The 14,319-nt window shown below is 35.3% G+C and overlaps 4 long non-coding RNA genes across 4 annotated transcripts; 2 read left to right on the forward strand and 2 right to left on the reverse strand.

Annotated features, from left to right (window-relative positions):
* Positions 1 to 1,941: 1,941 nt before the first annotated feature.
* On the forward strand, positions 1,942 to 5,376 carry LOC124872213. Its single transcript, XR_007039224.1, has 2 exons — positions 1,942 to 1,999; positions 4,097 to 5,376. It is a non-coding gene; the product is annotated as an uncharacterized LOC124872213 (long non-coding RNA).
* LOC124872212 lies at positions 4,301 to 7,494 on the reverse strand. The gene is made up of 2 exons (XR_007039223.1): positions 6,337 to 7,494; positions 4,301 to 4,531 (listed from the first exon to the last, which is right to left on the reverse strand). It is a non-coding gene; the product is annotated as an uncharacterized LOC124872212 (long non-coding RNA).
* A 275-nt stretch (positions 7,495 to 7,769) lies between these two features.
* On the forward strand, positions 7,770 to 10,991 carry LOC124872217. The gene is made up of 2 exons (XR_007039225.1): positions 7,770 to 8,955; positions 10,761 to 10,991. It is a non-coding gene; the product is annotated as an uncharacterized LOC124872217 (long non-coding RNA).
* Positions 9,916 to 13,350, reverse strand: LOC124872219. Its single transcript, XR_007039226.1, has 2 exons — positions 13,293 to 13,350; positions 9,916 to 11,195 (listed from the first exon to the last, which is right to left on the reverse strand). It is a non-coding gene; the product is annotated as an uncharacterized LOC124872219 (long non-coding RNA).
* Positions 13,351 to 14,319: the final 969 nt, after the last annotated feature.

Consider the following 14,319-nt stretch of genomic DNA (forward strand, 5'->3'; position numbering starts at 1 on the left):
TCAATCTAAGTGGTACCTCTAGCCCTCTGTGAGCAATGATATAAACATTCCACTGGAAGATCTAATTGTAATCGCTCTTCTTTTCAAGGTTCTCTCCTAGAAGCTTCCACTACGAAGCAAACCTTCTAAACTCACGATCCCTGGTTCAAAGAACAATCGGATGTGAAAGCCCCCGTACAGCACACCCAAGACTCCTTACTGTTCCTGAAACCCTCTCCACCCTCCAACGAACCGCCCCTCACTTCCACCATACTGGCAGCCGCCCTGGATTCAGTTACCTCCTCCCAGCCTGGATCTCGGTCTCACCAGTAAGCAAACTATTGATCGCAGCATTAATTCCACACCCTGCTCTTCCACTCACCGTTCTCTCCTCCCTCCCTCAATGGCGTGCCACGCCGAGCCCCTGAAGTTTCCTTCAGACCCTGCACAAACTTTTTGTCTTAATAAACTGTTTAAAACTCACTAGTCTCCTGAAGGTTTATGCATGCGAGTGAAAAACCTTTCTAGCACTATGACAGCTAAGGGGAATAAACATTATTTACAATGGATGGATGGATAGTTTTGCATGTAAGCTCCTCAGGAAATGACCAAAAGTATAAAAGTTCCATAATAGTACGCTTAATATTTTTGCAATAAATTATGAAAATGTTTTTATATTAGCAATGTGCAAAAGTGAAAAATAAGTGGTAACAAACAAGTTGCTGCCTCACCTCATGTGGTAATTATGTACCAACACCATGTTGACAGCTTGTTCTCGCTTCTCTTACATGGCCAAAAAACGTGTTTGCTAAAAAACAACAAAAATAGTGAAGTATTTACAGGGAAATAGTGAAGTATTTATTTTTGGCACTCAATGTTGATTCTGTTAAGCAAGATTACTGACAAGAAACATGAATCTATGAGAAACCATGCTTATTTTCTTATAGGGAGTTTTATTTGCATTATTAAGGCATAATGAAAAGAAACAAAAATCCTTCCCAGATCCTTCCTTTGATGAGAATACATAAATGCAACACTACACAATTCAGCTGCATCTCTGCTGACCCACTGAGAAATGGAAAGACAATTATAGAGGAAGAACATGACAAGCTTGTCAGCGTGATGGCTCACAGTGAATTCCATTTGTCCTCCAAGTCTATTCACCAGGAGTCACACCTGATCGAACCTCCAAAGTAGAATGAAGACCTGGCTTACTCTGCCTACTTTGATTTTCCTTTCAGGATGGACATTTGTATGAAATACATAAAATGTACAATAAAATAAAATGCATGGAGAAGGAACGAGATGGATAAACTATTTTGAACACTCAAAGCTAAAGAAGAGATAGTTAACATGTGCAACTGTCAAATCTGAGATGGGTAGGGGTGTAAAGAGATGTCAGAGAGAATTTAAGTGCACCCTTCCATCAAACATTTTGACAGGTGGGCGGGACTTCCGGTGAGGGCGGGACTTCCGGTGGGGGGCATATGGGCGCCATGTGGTTGCCATGTGGGCAGGGGGTGTGTCCAAGGGGCGTAACAGTGGATGTTGATTGGTTGTCGTCATTAGGGGCGATACCTTAAATGAGTCAATTAAAACACAGGGGTGTGTTTAAGGGTGTTACGGGGAAGGCCTTAAATGAGCCAATTAAAACACACAGGGGTGTGTTTAAGGGTGTTATTAATAATCTGTATGTTTTTTTCAGGCGTTAATACATCTAAAAAACAAAACAACAAAAAAAAAGACATGCATCCTTTTATATTTTTAAAGGTATAATCAACTTAATGTTGACCTATCACATGAAATCCTAATAAAGGAACTGTGTAACCTGACAGAATTGTAAGTTAATTTTTGCTTTACAGCAGGACCTATTTGTTGAATATATGAGCCAGTCTAAATCCGTTCAAAATAGAAAAGACCTAAAAAAGTAAATAAAAAAAAATTGTGCTTCACTACATCGATGGAACGAGAAAAACCTTCAGCTTCTGCGTCAACATACTGGAAAAGCAGCTGAAAATAGGTAAGACGAATATCAGATTAACAGAAAAAAAAAGAACATCAGTATACTGTTTCCAAGTTACAAATTGACTAGCAATGATGTGTTTGTTTTTGAATCATGAGAGACTCCATTTTAGGAAAAAGGAATGATAATTTAAGTTACCTGTAGCTTTTCTAAAAAACATTTTTACTTTTTCATCTTAGAGTTACAGGGGGTTACAACTGTTAGGGGCAATGTCAGGAAAGGGGCAGTTACGTCTGTTTCTTAGATAACATATCACCTTTGAACTCAAGAAGGGTTTTGGTCTTAAAAACATAGGCAGCTGAAATAGGTAAGACGAATATCAGATTAACAGAAAAAAAAAAGAACATCAGTATACTGTTTCCAAGTTACAAATTGACTAGCAATGATGTGTTTGTTTTTGAATCATGAGAGACTCCATTTTAGGAAAAAGGAATGATAATTTAAGTTACCTGTAGCTTTTCTAAAAAACATTTTTACTTTTTCATCTTAGAGTTACAGGGGGTTACAACTGTTAGGGGCAATGTCAGGAAAGGGGCAGTTACGTCTGTTTCTTAGATAACATATCACCTTTGAACTCAAGAAGGGTTTTGGTCTTAAAAACATAGTCTTTGCAGTTGAGAGATAGAGGGGAGTACAAATGTTTCTGTACCTCTTAAAAAATCCAGATTGTCGTCATCCTCAAGCATTGACAGTGGATCAAAAAGGTGGTTTCAGGTTTCCAAGACTTGAGCTATCACCAAAAAAGTAATAGTAAGATCATTTAAACCCTCTAATATGCACTCAAACACAATCTCCTAAAGCAGTATACATTTCAAACTATGGCTCTATTAAATTTAATAGAATATGCATGGTAATCTCTGTTTAACTATAAATGACTTTTTTAAAGAAAATGAAATTGGAGTGCATCAGATTGTTAAAAAATTCTTCAAACTGTAAATAAGATAAATGTATACTATTAATAATGAATATTGTTTTGTACATAGTCCAGATTTATTAATCTATTGCATCACACAAAAGCAGAGGTCATTACAAGTTACTTTATTCTTTTAAATGTTTTTGTTTTATTATTATTGAATGGTTGTTGCATAGTCGTAACCAGGGTCTATTGAAAAGAAAAAACATTATAGTTGTTTTGTAGACAAATTCTTTTTATACACTCAAGCACAATTTTAATCAGTTATCAGTTTTGTATCAGTACAAGGATGTTTTTTTCTATGCTTCAATAGTACTCAGTGCAGAATTCTGTTTTTGCAGTATAATTTTGACAACATTCTGAAGATTCGCATTCTTGTACATAGTATAATTGCAACGACAATCGTTTTGGAAATTCTTTGAAATGCTGTGTGTACTGATTGCTGTCGCTTCATTTAAGAAAAATTGTATCTGCTAAATTTCTATGTCACTGACAATAAACATTTATTTACTTTGTGTATTTTAAACTGGTTTCTTATTCCTGTCATTTTTACATCTTTACAGTAAGTAATCCTCTATATTTAATTTAATTTTGAAACTTTGTTTTGTATAGACACCAACTTTGGTCATGTTGCAGTCACTTTGTAGTGTCATCTATTGTCAAAACAACTTCTGTGCATTTAGAAAGTTGTATACAATTGATTATATTTCATAGAGTGCATAATATTTTGGATCCATGCTTTTGTGTGCATTCTGCTAAGTAAATGCAATAAACAGATTTCTAGAGTTTATTCTTGTTTTTAAACTTGATTTACAATAACTCAATTGACTGTGAGAGTCAGTTGAGGTATTAGTATTTTTTAATGCTATTACAATTTCTTTACACAACTATTTAGCATACACTAAATTGCTAAGCAGATATATTAGAATGCACATGCAGTACTTTTACATAACACACTGGGATTTTAAAAACAAAACAGCAACCCACACATGGCTTAATTCTTCCCTCTCAAACTTTTAAGTTCTAAGGTTTTTCATATTTTGTACATATCTAGTAATTATGGTGTATGTTATTTTTCAAACTTTTTCACTTTGAATTAATATTTGTTTAGTAAAATCAGTGGTCTAACTTTTTTACGATTAAGGTTAGATTTCAATTCAATTCAATTTTATTAATTTTAGGAATATAGCACCAGTTCAGAGCAAATGTCATCTCAAGGCAGATGATAAAACAGAGAGTTCTAAGCATGTAGCTACAGTGGTAAGTAAGGACTCCATATTAACAAGAAAAACCTCTAGTAGAACCATGCTCAGTATAAGTGGCCATCTGCTGTGATTGGCTAGCTTTAGAGGGCAGAAAGTAAACAGAAAAAAAAAACACAGAAGCACCAGTCCAGGAGTAGTTTATTTGGGAAAGAATACAGCACACACCGTTAGTGACATCACTAATACCATTAGTAGTTCCATCTAAGAAACACAATAAAACAAGAAAGCACTGAGCCAGTAGTAGTATCAATGGGATAAGAAAATTAAGAGTAAATACCTGCAGCAATAGCTCACTGGCATTATCCTTGAAAGAGACAGTTAAAGACAAAATCCCTAGGCAGAGTGTATCTTCTATGAAAACAACAAGAATGAGAACATACACTTTATTAGATTATGACACACAACACAAATACACCACACAAAGGTTTCTATTTACTGCTGCAATTTCTAGTTATGATTAAAGTTCCTTGTCAGGTTAAACACAATTTTGTGGCCTCACACATTTAAGATAATAAAAGGAATAGAAGTGTTGCACATATATTTATTCTGAACTTTTGTTATTTTATTTAGAGAGCACTCACATGTTGCATTTCTAATTTAACAAATAAATATTAAAATCGTTTAGAATTTCTTCCTTTAGGAATTTCTTTCTTTAGGAAGTGGCATAGAGAAACACTTTTAGAATTTTGACATTTTCTTATGAAGAGATGGTAAAAAATATGAGGACAAGTAGAAGGAAAACTGCAGAAACAGAATATCCACATGCTCTTTCTAGTATTTTTTTAAGGAAACATTGAACTAAAGCAGAACCATCTGCTGGAAGAGGTATGGACAGTAGAGGCAGACAAGCCATTTGAGTGCTTTCTACCAAACTGGTTTGTGTGGCTTTAAAAATGTTTTTTATTGTTGGCATTTGCCCTTTGCTTAGCTAGATGAAAGAACAATGAGCAGGTTAATGGAGACCATTAACATATAAAAATATAGTGACAAGCATGTTCATGTTATTTTTACTTGTAACTGTTTTTTTTTTTAAGATGAACCTAATAAGCTATTAAAAACAAAAGCAATTCAACATAAATATAATGTCAAATAAACATTGGTATAAGACAAAATTATTGTCTCTTGTCCAACTGCTGTTTATTTCAATGCCACTTACCTCATAGTATATATATGTCAATAAACTGATCTACACTTCAGAGTTGTGCTGATTTCAGTTTAACCTTCTTGCTCATCACCAACATTGGATATTTTGAAACCTTATGAAGTTAATAAATACTACTTGAAAAGGTGTGTGTTACTCTTCTGCAGTGTAGTTTGACATTTTTAATCAAATGTTATAAAAGCCGATAAGTGGTGTTCTCAAACGGCACTTGTGAGTTGCTCAGTAACAAAACCAATTACTATTTCTTAATTCTATTTAGAGTTACCTTCACTGGTATGACAAAAACGTGTTTTTATTATTGAAATGTCATTAGTTCTTGACTAATTCTACAAACACATTCTGAAGTTTCAAATAATTTCTATAAATGAAATATACAACATTTGCTTACAGTTAACTGACTACACACCAGAATCAGGACATCTCTTCATAGCTTATAATGTTAGGCATATGTTGTACGCAGACCATGTCAATTACTATTTTCACTTAATATTAAAAGTTCTAAAAATTACATTAGCTTAGGAATTACCCTAGCTAATCAGCAACATTCACATTTGCCAAGTTATTTCTTCGTAAATAAGAATCATGAAAATGTGTTTTTTCAAAGATATCACACCTTATAATCCCATCACACTATTGAGTATGAGCCTTTTGTTTTTATTGCGTTAGAAGACATGATTCCACAATAAAATAACACTAACCAATCCTCTTCCTTACAGTTGGGCCAAAAATTATTCATATCCTGGAAAGTATAGATGTATATTTTTTTTCATTTAACTGAGAAGTTTGTTTCTCACATAAAAGGAAAAAGGCATCTCTCCAATGACAACAAAATAATTAAAATCTTTATAAAAAAATTGGCATGTTAAAATTTTTTTATGTTCTCAGTGTACATCCACAATGCTGAAAAGGAGTGTTTAAAACGTGGCAGAAGTAGTGGCAGAAGACATTTTGATGTATCCTAAAATCTCTTTAATGGCCTCATGTTTAGATTTACCTATCACGTGAATAGGATCCCACTACGGAGGCGAGAGCTGGTGTAAAGCAGCTGGTCTCCAAGCACTCTTTCTTCTCTGCCCCTCAATGTGTTGCAGTAGCAGGGCTTGTAAAACAAACCAAAAGTGTCTGAACCAATATAATCAGCACCTCTCTGACAGCATTCGTTTTTACTTCACTGTATGGCCATAAAAGTCGCATCTGAATTTGAACACAGCAATAGTGAATGACATCCGTGAATCAGTAATTCTGTGTTTAATTAATCTGTGGTTTCAAGGACTTTGATGTGTGACACAAAAAACGGAATTTTGGAACTGGAATTGAATTTTGGAATAGAAAATGAAAGTTATCAAATGGAATTTTCAATACATAGCAAAGCAATTTTCAAAGCAAACAAATTCAGTTTAAAAGCCAAGGAATTCAGTTTCAAACCATTAAATTCATTTTAATGGTTTGAAACTAGGTAAAAAACTTTTATTTGGTGGAGACTGGACTTTAGCTGTGTGTCAGAGTCAGGGCATGAATCACTTGGTCTATTTTGTTTACTTCTATCTTCGCCAAATGTACCAAGAGTAGGAGAGTTAGCTCGCAGGAGATGAAGTGCTGCCATCAAAACTAAATTTGCCGCTTTTTAAAACCACAGATATCCTTGCGTGCTTTCTAGGTTTTAGCGGCATGGCTTTCTGTCCGCTGTCAGGAGCATGTGTTCACCTCCGTTCGAGTGCACCTAACTCAGTGTGTCAGTGTCACCGTTGGTGACACAGAGTATGATGAGTGTGTTTTCGTCCAGCTTTTGCCATGTTTGGCCATAGAAAGAAGAGTAGTGACAACACAGGGACAGAAATCCTTCACGACGTGATCCAATAAAACGAATGACATTAACTGTTAAACTATTACTACATGCTGTGATCCTCTTGGGGGCACGGCGGTCTGGTTGGTAGGGCGGGGTGCCCCCCTTGAATAGTGGTAGGTGAAACACTGCAGGTGCTTCCACAGATTAGAAGTATTCCGCCGCAGCCGTGCATATTGCATCATAAATATTTCTGCACAGCATTTTGAAATGGAGTTTCGACGAAAATTCAAACTGAAAGACTGGGGTGGTGTTCCAACTACAGGGGGATCACACTCCTCAGCCTCCCTGGTAAGGCCTACGCCAGGGTATTGGAGAGGAGAGTCTGACCGATAGTCGAACCTCGGCTTCAGGAGGAGCAGTGTGGTTCTTGTCCCGGCCGTGGAACACTGGACCAGCTCTATACCCTCTACAGGGTGCTCGAGGGTTCATGGGAGTTTGCCCAACCGGTTCACATGTGTTTTGTGGACCTGGAGAAGGCATTCGACTGTGTCCCTCGTGATGCCCTGTAGAGGGTATAGAGCTGGTCCAGTGTTCCACGGCCGGGACAAGAACCACACTGCTCCTCCTGAAGCCGAGGTTCGACTATCGGTCAGACTCTCCTCTCCAATACCCTGGCGTAGGCCTTACCAGGGAGGCTGAGGAGTGTGATCCCCCTGTAGTTGGAACACCACCCCAGTCTTTCAGTTTGAATTTTCGTCGAAACTCCATTTCAAAATGCTGTGCAGAAATATTTATGATGCAATATGCACGGCTGCGGCGGAATACTTCTAATCTGTGGAAGCACCTGCAGTGTTTCACCTACCACTATTCAAGGGGGGCACCCCGCCCTACCAACCAGACCGCCGTGCCCCCAAGAGGATCACAGCATGTAGTAATAGTTTAACAGTTAATGTCATTCGTTTTATTGGATCACGTCGTGAAGGATTTCTGTCCCTGTGTTGTCACTACTCTTCTTTCTATGGCCAAACATGGCAAAAGCTGGACGAAAACACACTCATCATACTCTGTGTCACCAACGGTGACACTGACACACTGAGTTAGGTGCACTCGAACGGAGGTGAACACATGCTCCTGACAGCGGACAGAAAGCCATGCCGCTAAAACCTAGAAAGCACGCAAGGATATCTGTGGTTTTAAAAAGCGGCAAATTTAGTTTTGATGGCAGCACTTCATCTCCTGCGAGCTAACTCTCCTACTCTTGGTACATTTGGCGAAGATAGAAGTAAACAAAATAGACCAAGTGATTCATGCCCTGACTCTGACACACAGCTAAAGTCCAGTCTCCACCAAATAAAAGTTTTTTACCTAGTTTCAAACCATTAAAATGAATTTAATGGTTTGAAACTGAATTCCTTGGCTTTTAAACTGAATTTGTTTGCTTTGAAAATTGCTTTGCTATGTATTGAAAATTCCATTTGATAACTTTCATTTTCTATTCCAAAATTCAATTCCAGTTCCAAAATTCCGTTTTTTGTGTCACACATCAAAGTCCTTGAAACCACAGATTAATTAAACACAGAATTACTGATTCACGGATGTCATTCACTATTGCTGTGTTCAAATTCAGATGCGACTTTTATGGCCATACAGTGAAGTAAAAACGAATGCTGTCAGAGAGGTGCTGATTATATTGGTTCAGACACTTTTGGTTTGTTTTACAAGCCCTGCTACTGCAACACATTGAGGGGCAGAGAAGAAAGAGTGCTTGGAGACCAGCTGCTTTACACCAGCTCTCGCCTCCGTAGTGGGATCCTATTCACGTGATAGGTAAATCTAAACATGAGGCCATTAAAGAGATTTTAGGATACATCAAAATGTCTTCTGCCACTACTTCTGCCACGTTTTAAACACTCCTTTTCAGCATTGTGGATGTACACTGAGAACATAAAAAAATTTTAACATGCCAATTTTTTTATAAAGATTTTAATTATTTTGTTGTCATTGGAGAGATGCCTTTTTCCTTTTATGTGAGAAACAAACTTCTCAGTTAAATGAAAAAAAATATACATCTATACTTTCCAGGATATGAATAATTTTTGGCCCAACTGTAAGGAAGAGGATTGGTTAGTGTTATTTTATTGTGGAATCATGTCTTCTAACGCAATAAAAACAAAAGGCTCATACTCAATAGTGTGATGGGATTATAAGGTGTGATATCTTTGAAAAAACACATTTTCATGATTCTTATTTACGAAGAAATAACTTGGCAAATGTGAATGTTGCTGATTAGCTAGGGTAATTCCTAAGCTAATGTAATTTTTAGAACTTTTAATATTAAGTGAAAATAGTAATTGACATGGTCTGCGTACAACATATGCCTAACATTATAAGCTATGAAGAGATGTCCTGATTCTGGTGTGTAGTCAGTTAACTGTAAGCAAATGTTGTATATTTCATTTATAGAAATTATTTGAAACTTCAGAATGTGTTTGTAGAATTAGTCAAGAACTAATGACATTTCAATAATAAAAACACGTTTTTGTCATACCAGTGAAGGTAACTCTAAATAGAATTAAGAAATAGTAATTGGTTTTGTTACTGAGCAACTCACAAGTGCCGTTTGAGAACACCACTTATCGGCTTTTATAACATTTGATTAAAAATGTCAAACTACACTGCAGAAGAGTAACACACACCTTTTCAAGTAGTATTTATTAACTTCATAAGGTTTCAAAATATCCAATGTTGGTGATGAGCAAGAAGGTTAAACTGAAATCAGCACAACTCTGAAGTGTAGATCAGTTTATTGACATATATATACTATGAGGTAAGTGGCATTGAAATAAACAGCAGTTGGACAAGAGACAATAATTTTGTCTTATACCAATGTTTATTTGACATTATATTTATGTTGAATTGCTTTTGTTTTTAATAGCTTATTAGGTTCATCTTAAAAAAAAAAACAGTTACAAGTAAAAATAACATGAACATGCTTGTCACTATATTTTTATATGTTAATGGTCTCCATTAACCTGCTCATTGTTCTTTCATCTAGCTAAGCAAAGGGCAAATGCCAACAATAAAAAACATTTTTAAAGCCACACAAACCAGTTTGGTAGAAAGCACTCAAATGGCTTGTCTGCCTCTACTGTCCATACCTCTTCCAGCAGATGGTTCTGCTTTAGTTCAATGTTTCCTTAAAAAAATACTAGAAAGAGCATGTGGATATTCTGTTTCTGCAGTTTTCCTTCTACTTGTCCTCATATTTTTTACCATCTCTTCATAAGAAAATGTCAAAATTCTAAAAGTGTTTCTCTATGCCACTTCCTAAAGAAAGAAATTCCTAAAGGAAGAAATTCTAAACGATTTTAATATTTATTTGTTAAATTAGAAATGCAACATGTGAGTGCTCTCTAAATAAAATAACAAAAGTTCAGAATAAATATATGTGCAACACTTCTATTCCTTTTATTATCTTAAATGTGTGAGGCCACAAAATTGTGTTTAACCTGACAAGGAACTTTAATCATAACTAGAAATTGCAGCAGTAAATAGAAACCTTTGTGTGGTGTATTTGTGTTGTGTGTCATAATCTAATAAAGTGTATGTTCTCATTCTTGTTGTTTTCATAGAAGATACACTCTGCCTAGGGATTTTGTCTTTAACTGTCTCTTTCAAGGATAATGCCAGTGAGCTATTGCTGCAGGTATTTACTCTTAATTTTCTTATCCCATTGATACTACTACTGGCTCAGTGCTTTCTTGTTTTATTGTGTTTCTTAGATGGAACTACTAATGGTATTAGTGATGTCACTAACGGTGTGTGCTGTATTCTTTCCCAAATAAACTACTCCTGGACTGGTGCTTCTGTGTTTTTTTTTTCTGTTTACTTTCTGCCCTCTAAAGCTAGCCAATCACAGCAGATGGCCACTTATACTGAGCATGGTTCTACTAGAGGTTTTTCTTGTTAATATGGAGTCCTTACTTACCACTGTAGCTACATGCTTAGAACTCTCTGTTTTATCATCTGCCTTGAGATGACATTTGCTCTGAACTGGTGCTATATTCCTAAAATTAATAAAATTGAATTGAATTGAAATCTAACCTTAATCGTAAAAAAGTTAGACCACTGATTTTACTAAACAAATATTAATTCAAAGTGAAAAAGTTTGAAAAATAACATACACCATAATTACTAGATATGTACAAAATATGAAAAACCTTAGAACTTAAAAGTTTGAGAGGGAAGAATTAAGCCATGTGTGGGTTGCTGTTTTGTTTTTAAAATCCCAGTGTGTTATGTAAAAGTACTGCATGTGCATTCTAATATATCTGCTTAGCAATTTAGTGTATGCTAAATAGTTGTGTAAAGAAATTGTAATAGCATTAAAAAATACTAATACCTCAACTGACTCTCACAGTCAATTGAGTTATTGTAAATCAAGTTTAAAAACAAGAATAAACTCTAGAAATCTGTTTATTGCATTTACTTAGCAGAATGCACACAAAAGCATGGATCCAAAATATTATGCACTCTATGAAATATAATCAATTGTATACAACTTTCTAAATGCACAGAAGTTGTTTTGACAATAGATGACACTACAAAGTGACTGCAACATGACCAAAGTTGGTGTCTATACAAAACAAAGTTTCAAAATTAAATTAAATATAGAGGATTACTTACTGTAAAGATGTAAAAATGACAGGAATAAGAAACCAGTTTAAAATACACAAAGTAAATAAATGTTTATTGTCAGTGACATAGAAATTTAGCAGATACAATTTTTCTTAAATGAAGCGACAGCAATCAGTACACACAGCATTTCAAAGAATTTCCAAAACGATTGTCGTTGCAATTATACTATGTACAAGAATGCGAATCTTCAGAATGTTGTCAAAATTATACTGCAAAAACAGAATTCTGCACTGAGTACTATTGAAGCATAGAAAAAAACATCCTTGTACTGATACAAAACTGATAACTGATTAAAATTGTGCTTGAGTGTATAAAAAGAATTTGTCTACAAAACAACTATAATGTTTTTTCTTTTCAATAGACCCTGGTTACGACTATGCAACAACCATTCAATAATAATAAAACAAAAACATTTAAAAGAATAAAGTAACTTGTAATGACCTCTGCTTTTGTGTGATGCAATAGATTAATAAATCTGGACTATGTACAAAACAATATTCATTATTAATAGTATACATTTATCTTATTTACAGTTTGAAGAATTTTTTAACAATCTGATGCACTCCAATTTCATTTTCTTTAAAAAAGTCATTTATAGTTAAACAGAGATTACCATGCATATTCTATTAAATTTAATAGAGCCATAGTTTGAAATGTATACTGCTTTAGGAGATTGTGTTTGAGTGCATATTAGAGGGTTTAAATGATCTTACTATTACTTTTTTGGTGATAGCTCAAGTCTTGGAAACCTGAAACCACCTTTTTGATCCACTGTCAATGCTTGAGGATGACGACAATCTGGATTTTTTAAGAGGTACAGAAACATTTGTACTCCCCTCTATCTCTCAACTGCAAAGACTATGTTTTTAAGACCAAAACCCTTCTTGAGTTCAAAGGTGATATGTTATCTAAGAAACAGACGTAACTGCCCCTTTCCTGACATTGCCCCTAACAGTTGTAACCCCCTGTAACTCTAAGATGAAAAAGTAAAAATGTTTTTTAGAAAAGCTACAGGTAACTTAAATTATCATTCCTTTTTCCTAAAATGGAGTCTCTCATGATTCAAAAACAAACACATCATTGCTAGTCAATTTGTAACTTGGAAACAGTATACTGATGTTCTTTTTTTTTTCTGTTAATCTGATATTCGTCTTACCTATTTCAGCTGCCTATGTTTTTAAGACCAAAACCCTTCTTGAGTTCAAAGGTGATATGTTATCTAAGAAACAGACGTAACTGCCCCTTTCCTGACATTGCCCCTAACAGTTGTAACCCCCTGTAACTCTAAGATGAAAAAGTAAAAATGTTTTTTAGAAAAGCTACAGGTAACTTAAATTATCATTCCTTTTTCCTAAAATGGAGTCTCTCATGATTCAAAAACAAACACATCATTGCTAGTCAATTTGTAACTTGGAAACAGTATACTGATGTTCTTTTTTTTTCTGTTAATCTGATATTCGTCTTACCTATTTTCAGCTGCTTTTCCAGTATGTTGACGCAGAAGCTGAAGGTTTTTCTCGTTCCATCGATGTAGTGAAGCACAATTTTTTTTTATTTACTTTTTTAGGTCTTTTCTATTTTGAACGGATTTAGACTGGCTCATATATTCAACAAATAGGTCCTGCTGTAAAGCAAAAATTAACTTACAATTCTGTCAGGTTACACAGTTCCTTTATTAGGATTTCATGTGATAGGTCAACATTAAGTTGATTATACCTTTAAAAATATAAAAGGATGCATGTCTTTTTTTTTGTTGTTTTGTTTTTTAGATGTATTAACGCCTGAAAAAAACATACAGATTATTAATAACACCCTTAAACACACCCCTGTGTGTTTTAATTGGCTCATTTAAGGCCTTCCCCGTAACACCCTTAAACACACCCCTGTGTTTTAATTGACTCATTTAAGGTATCGCCCCTAATGACGACAACCAATCAACATCCACTGTTACGCCCCTTGGACACACCCCCTGCCCACATGGCAACCACATGGCGCCCATATGCCCCCCACCGGAAGTCCCGCCCTCACCGGAAGTCCCGCCCACCTGTCAAAATGTTTGATGGAAGGGTGCACTTAAATTCTCTGATGTCATGCCAGCAGATCTTGCAACTTTTGGACCGAGATATTTCTTGTCAAACTGAAGCCATTCTCTTGAAACCTAATCAGTGAAAAACAAAAAGAACAGATGAGTGACAGAGTGACAAAAAAGACATGAACAGTTTGTAAACAATAACAGAAGATGGTTAATAGATCATCACTAGCTGCTACTATGATAAAGTTAGCAGCTGCTTCACAGTTTTCATTGAGACTAGGTAACATTTGATTATCCCTAGTTCAAAATGCAAAATACTGTATCTGGTTAACACTAAACAGAAATTTAAAACACAGTTTTGGATTTGTGAAATCATTATTCTATAGGGTGATTGCAATCATGTATGCCTGATAAGTACCTGTCTGCCATTGTGGTGGACATACAGAACCCAGCCATAAGCA

Source organism: Girardinichthys multiradiatus, chromosome 8 (genome assembly GCF_021462225.1).
Source record: "Girardinichthys multiradiatus isolate DD_20200921_A chromosome 8, DD_fGirMul_XY1, whole genome shotgun sequence".
Lineage (NCBI taxonomy): Eukaryota > Metazoa > Chordata > Actinopteri > Cyprinodontiformes > Goodeidae > Girardinichthys > Girardinichthys multiradiatus.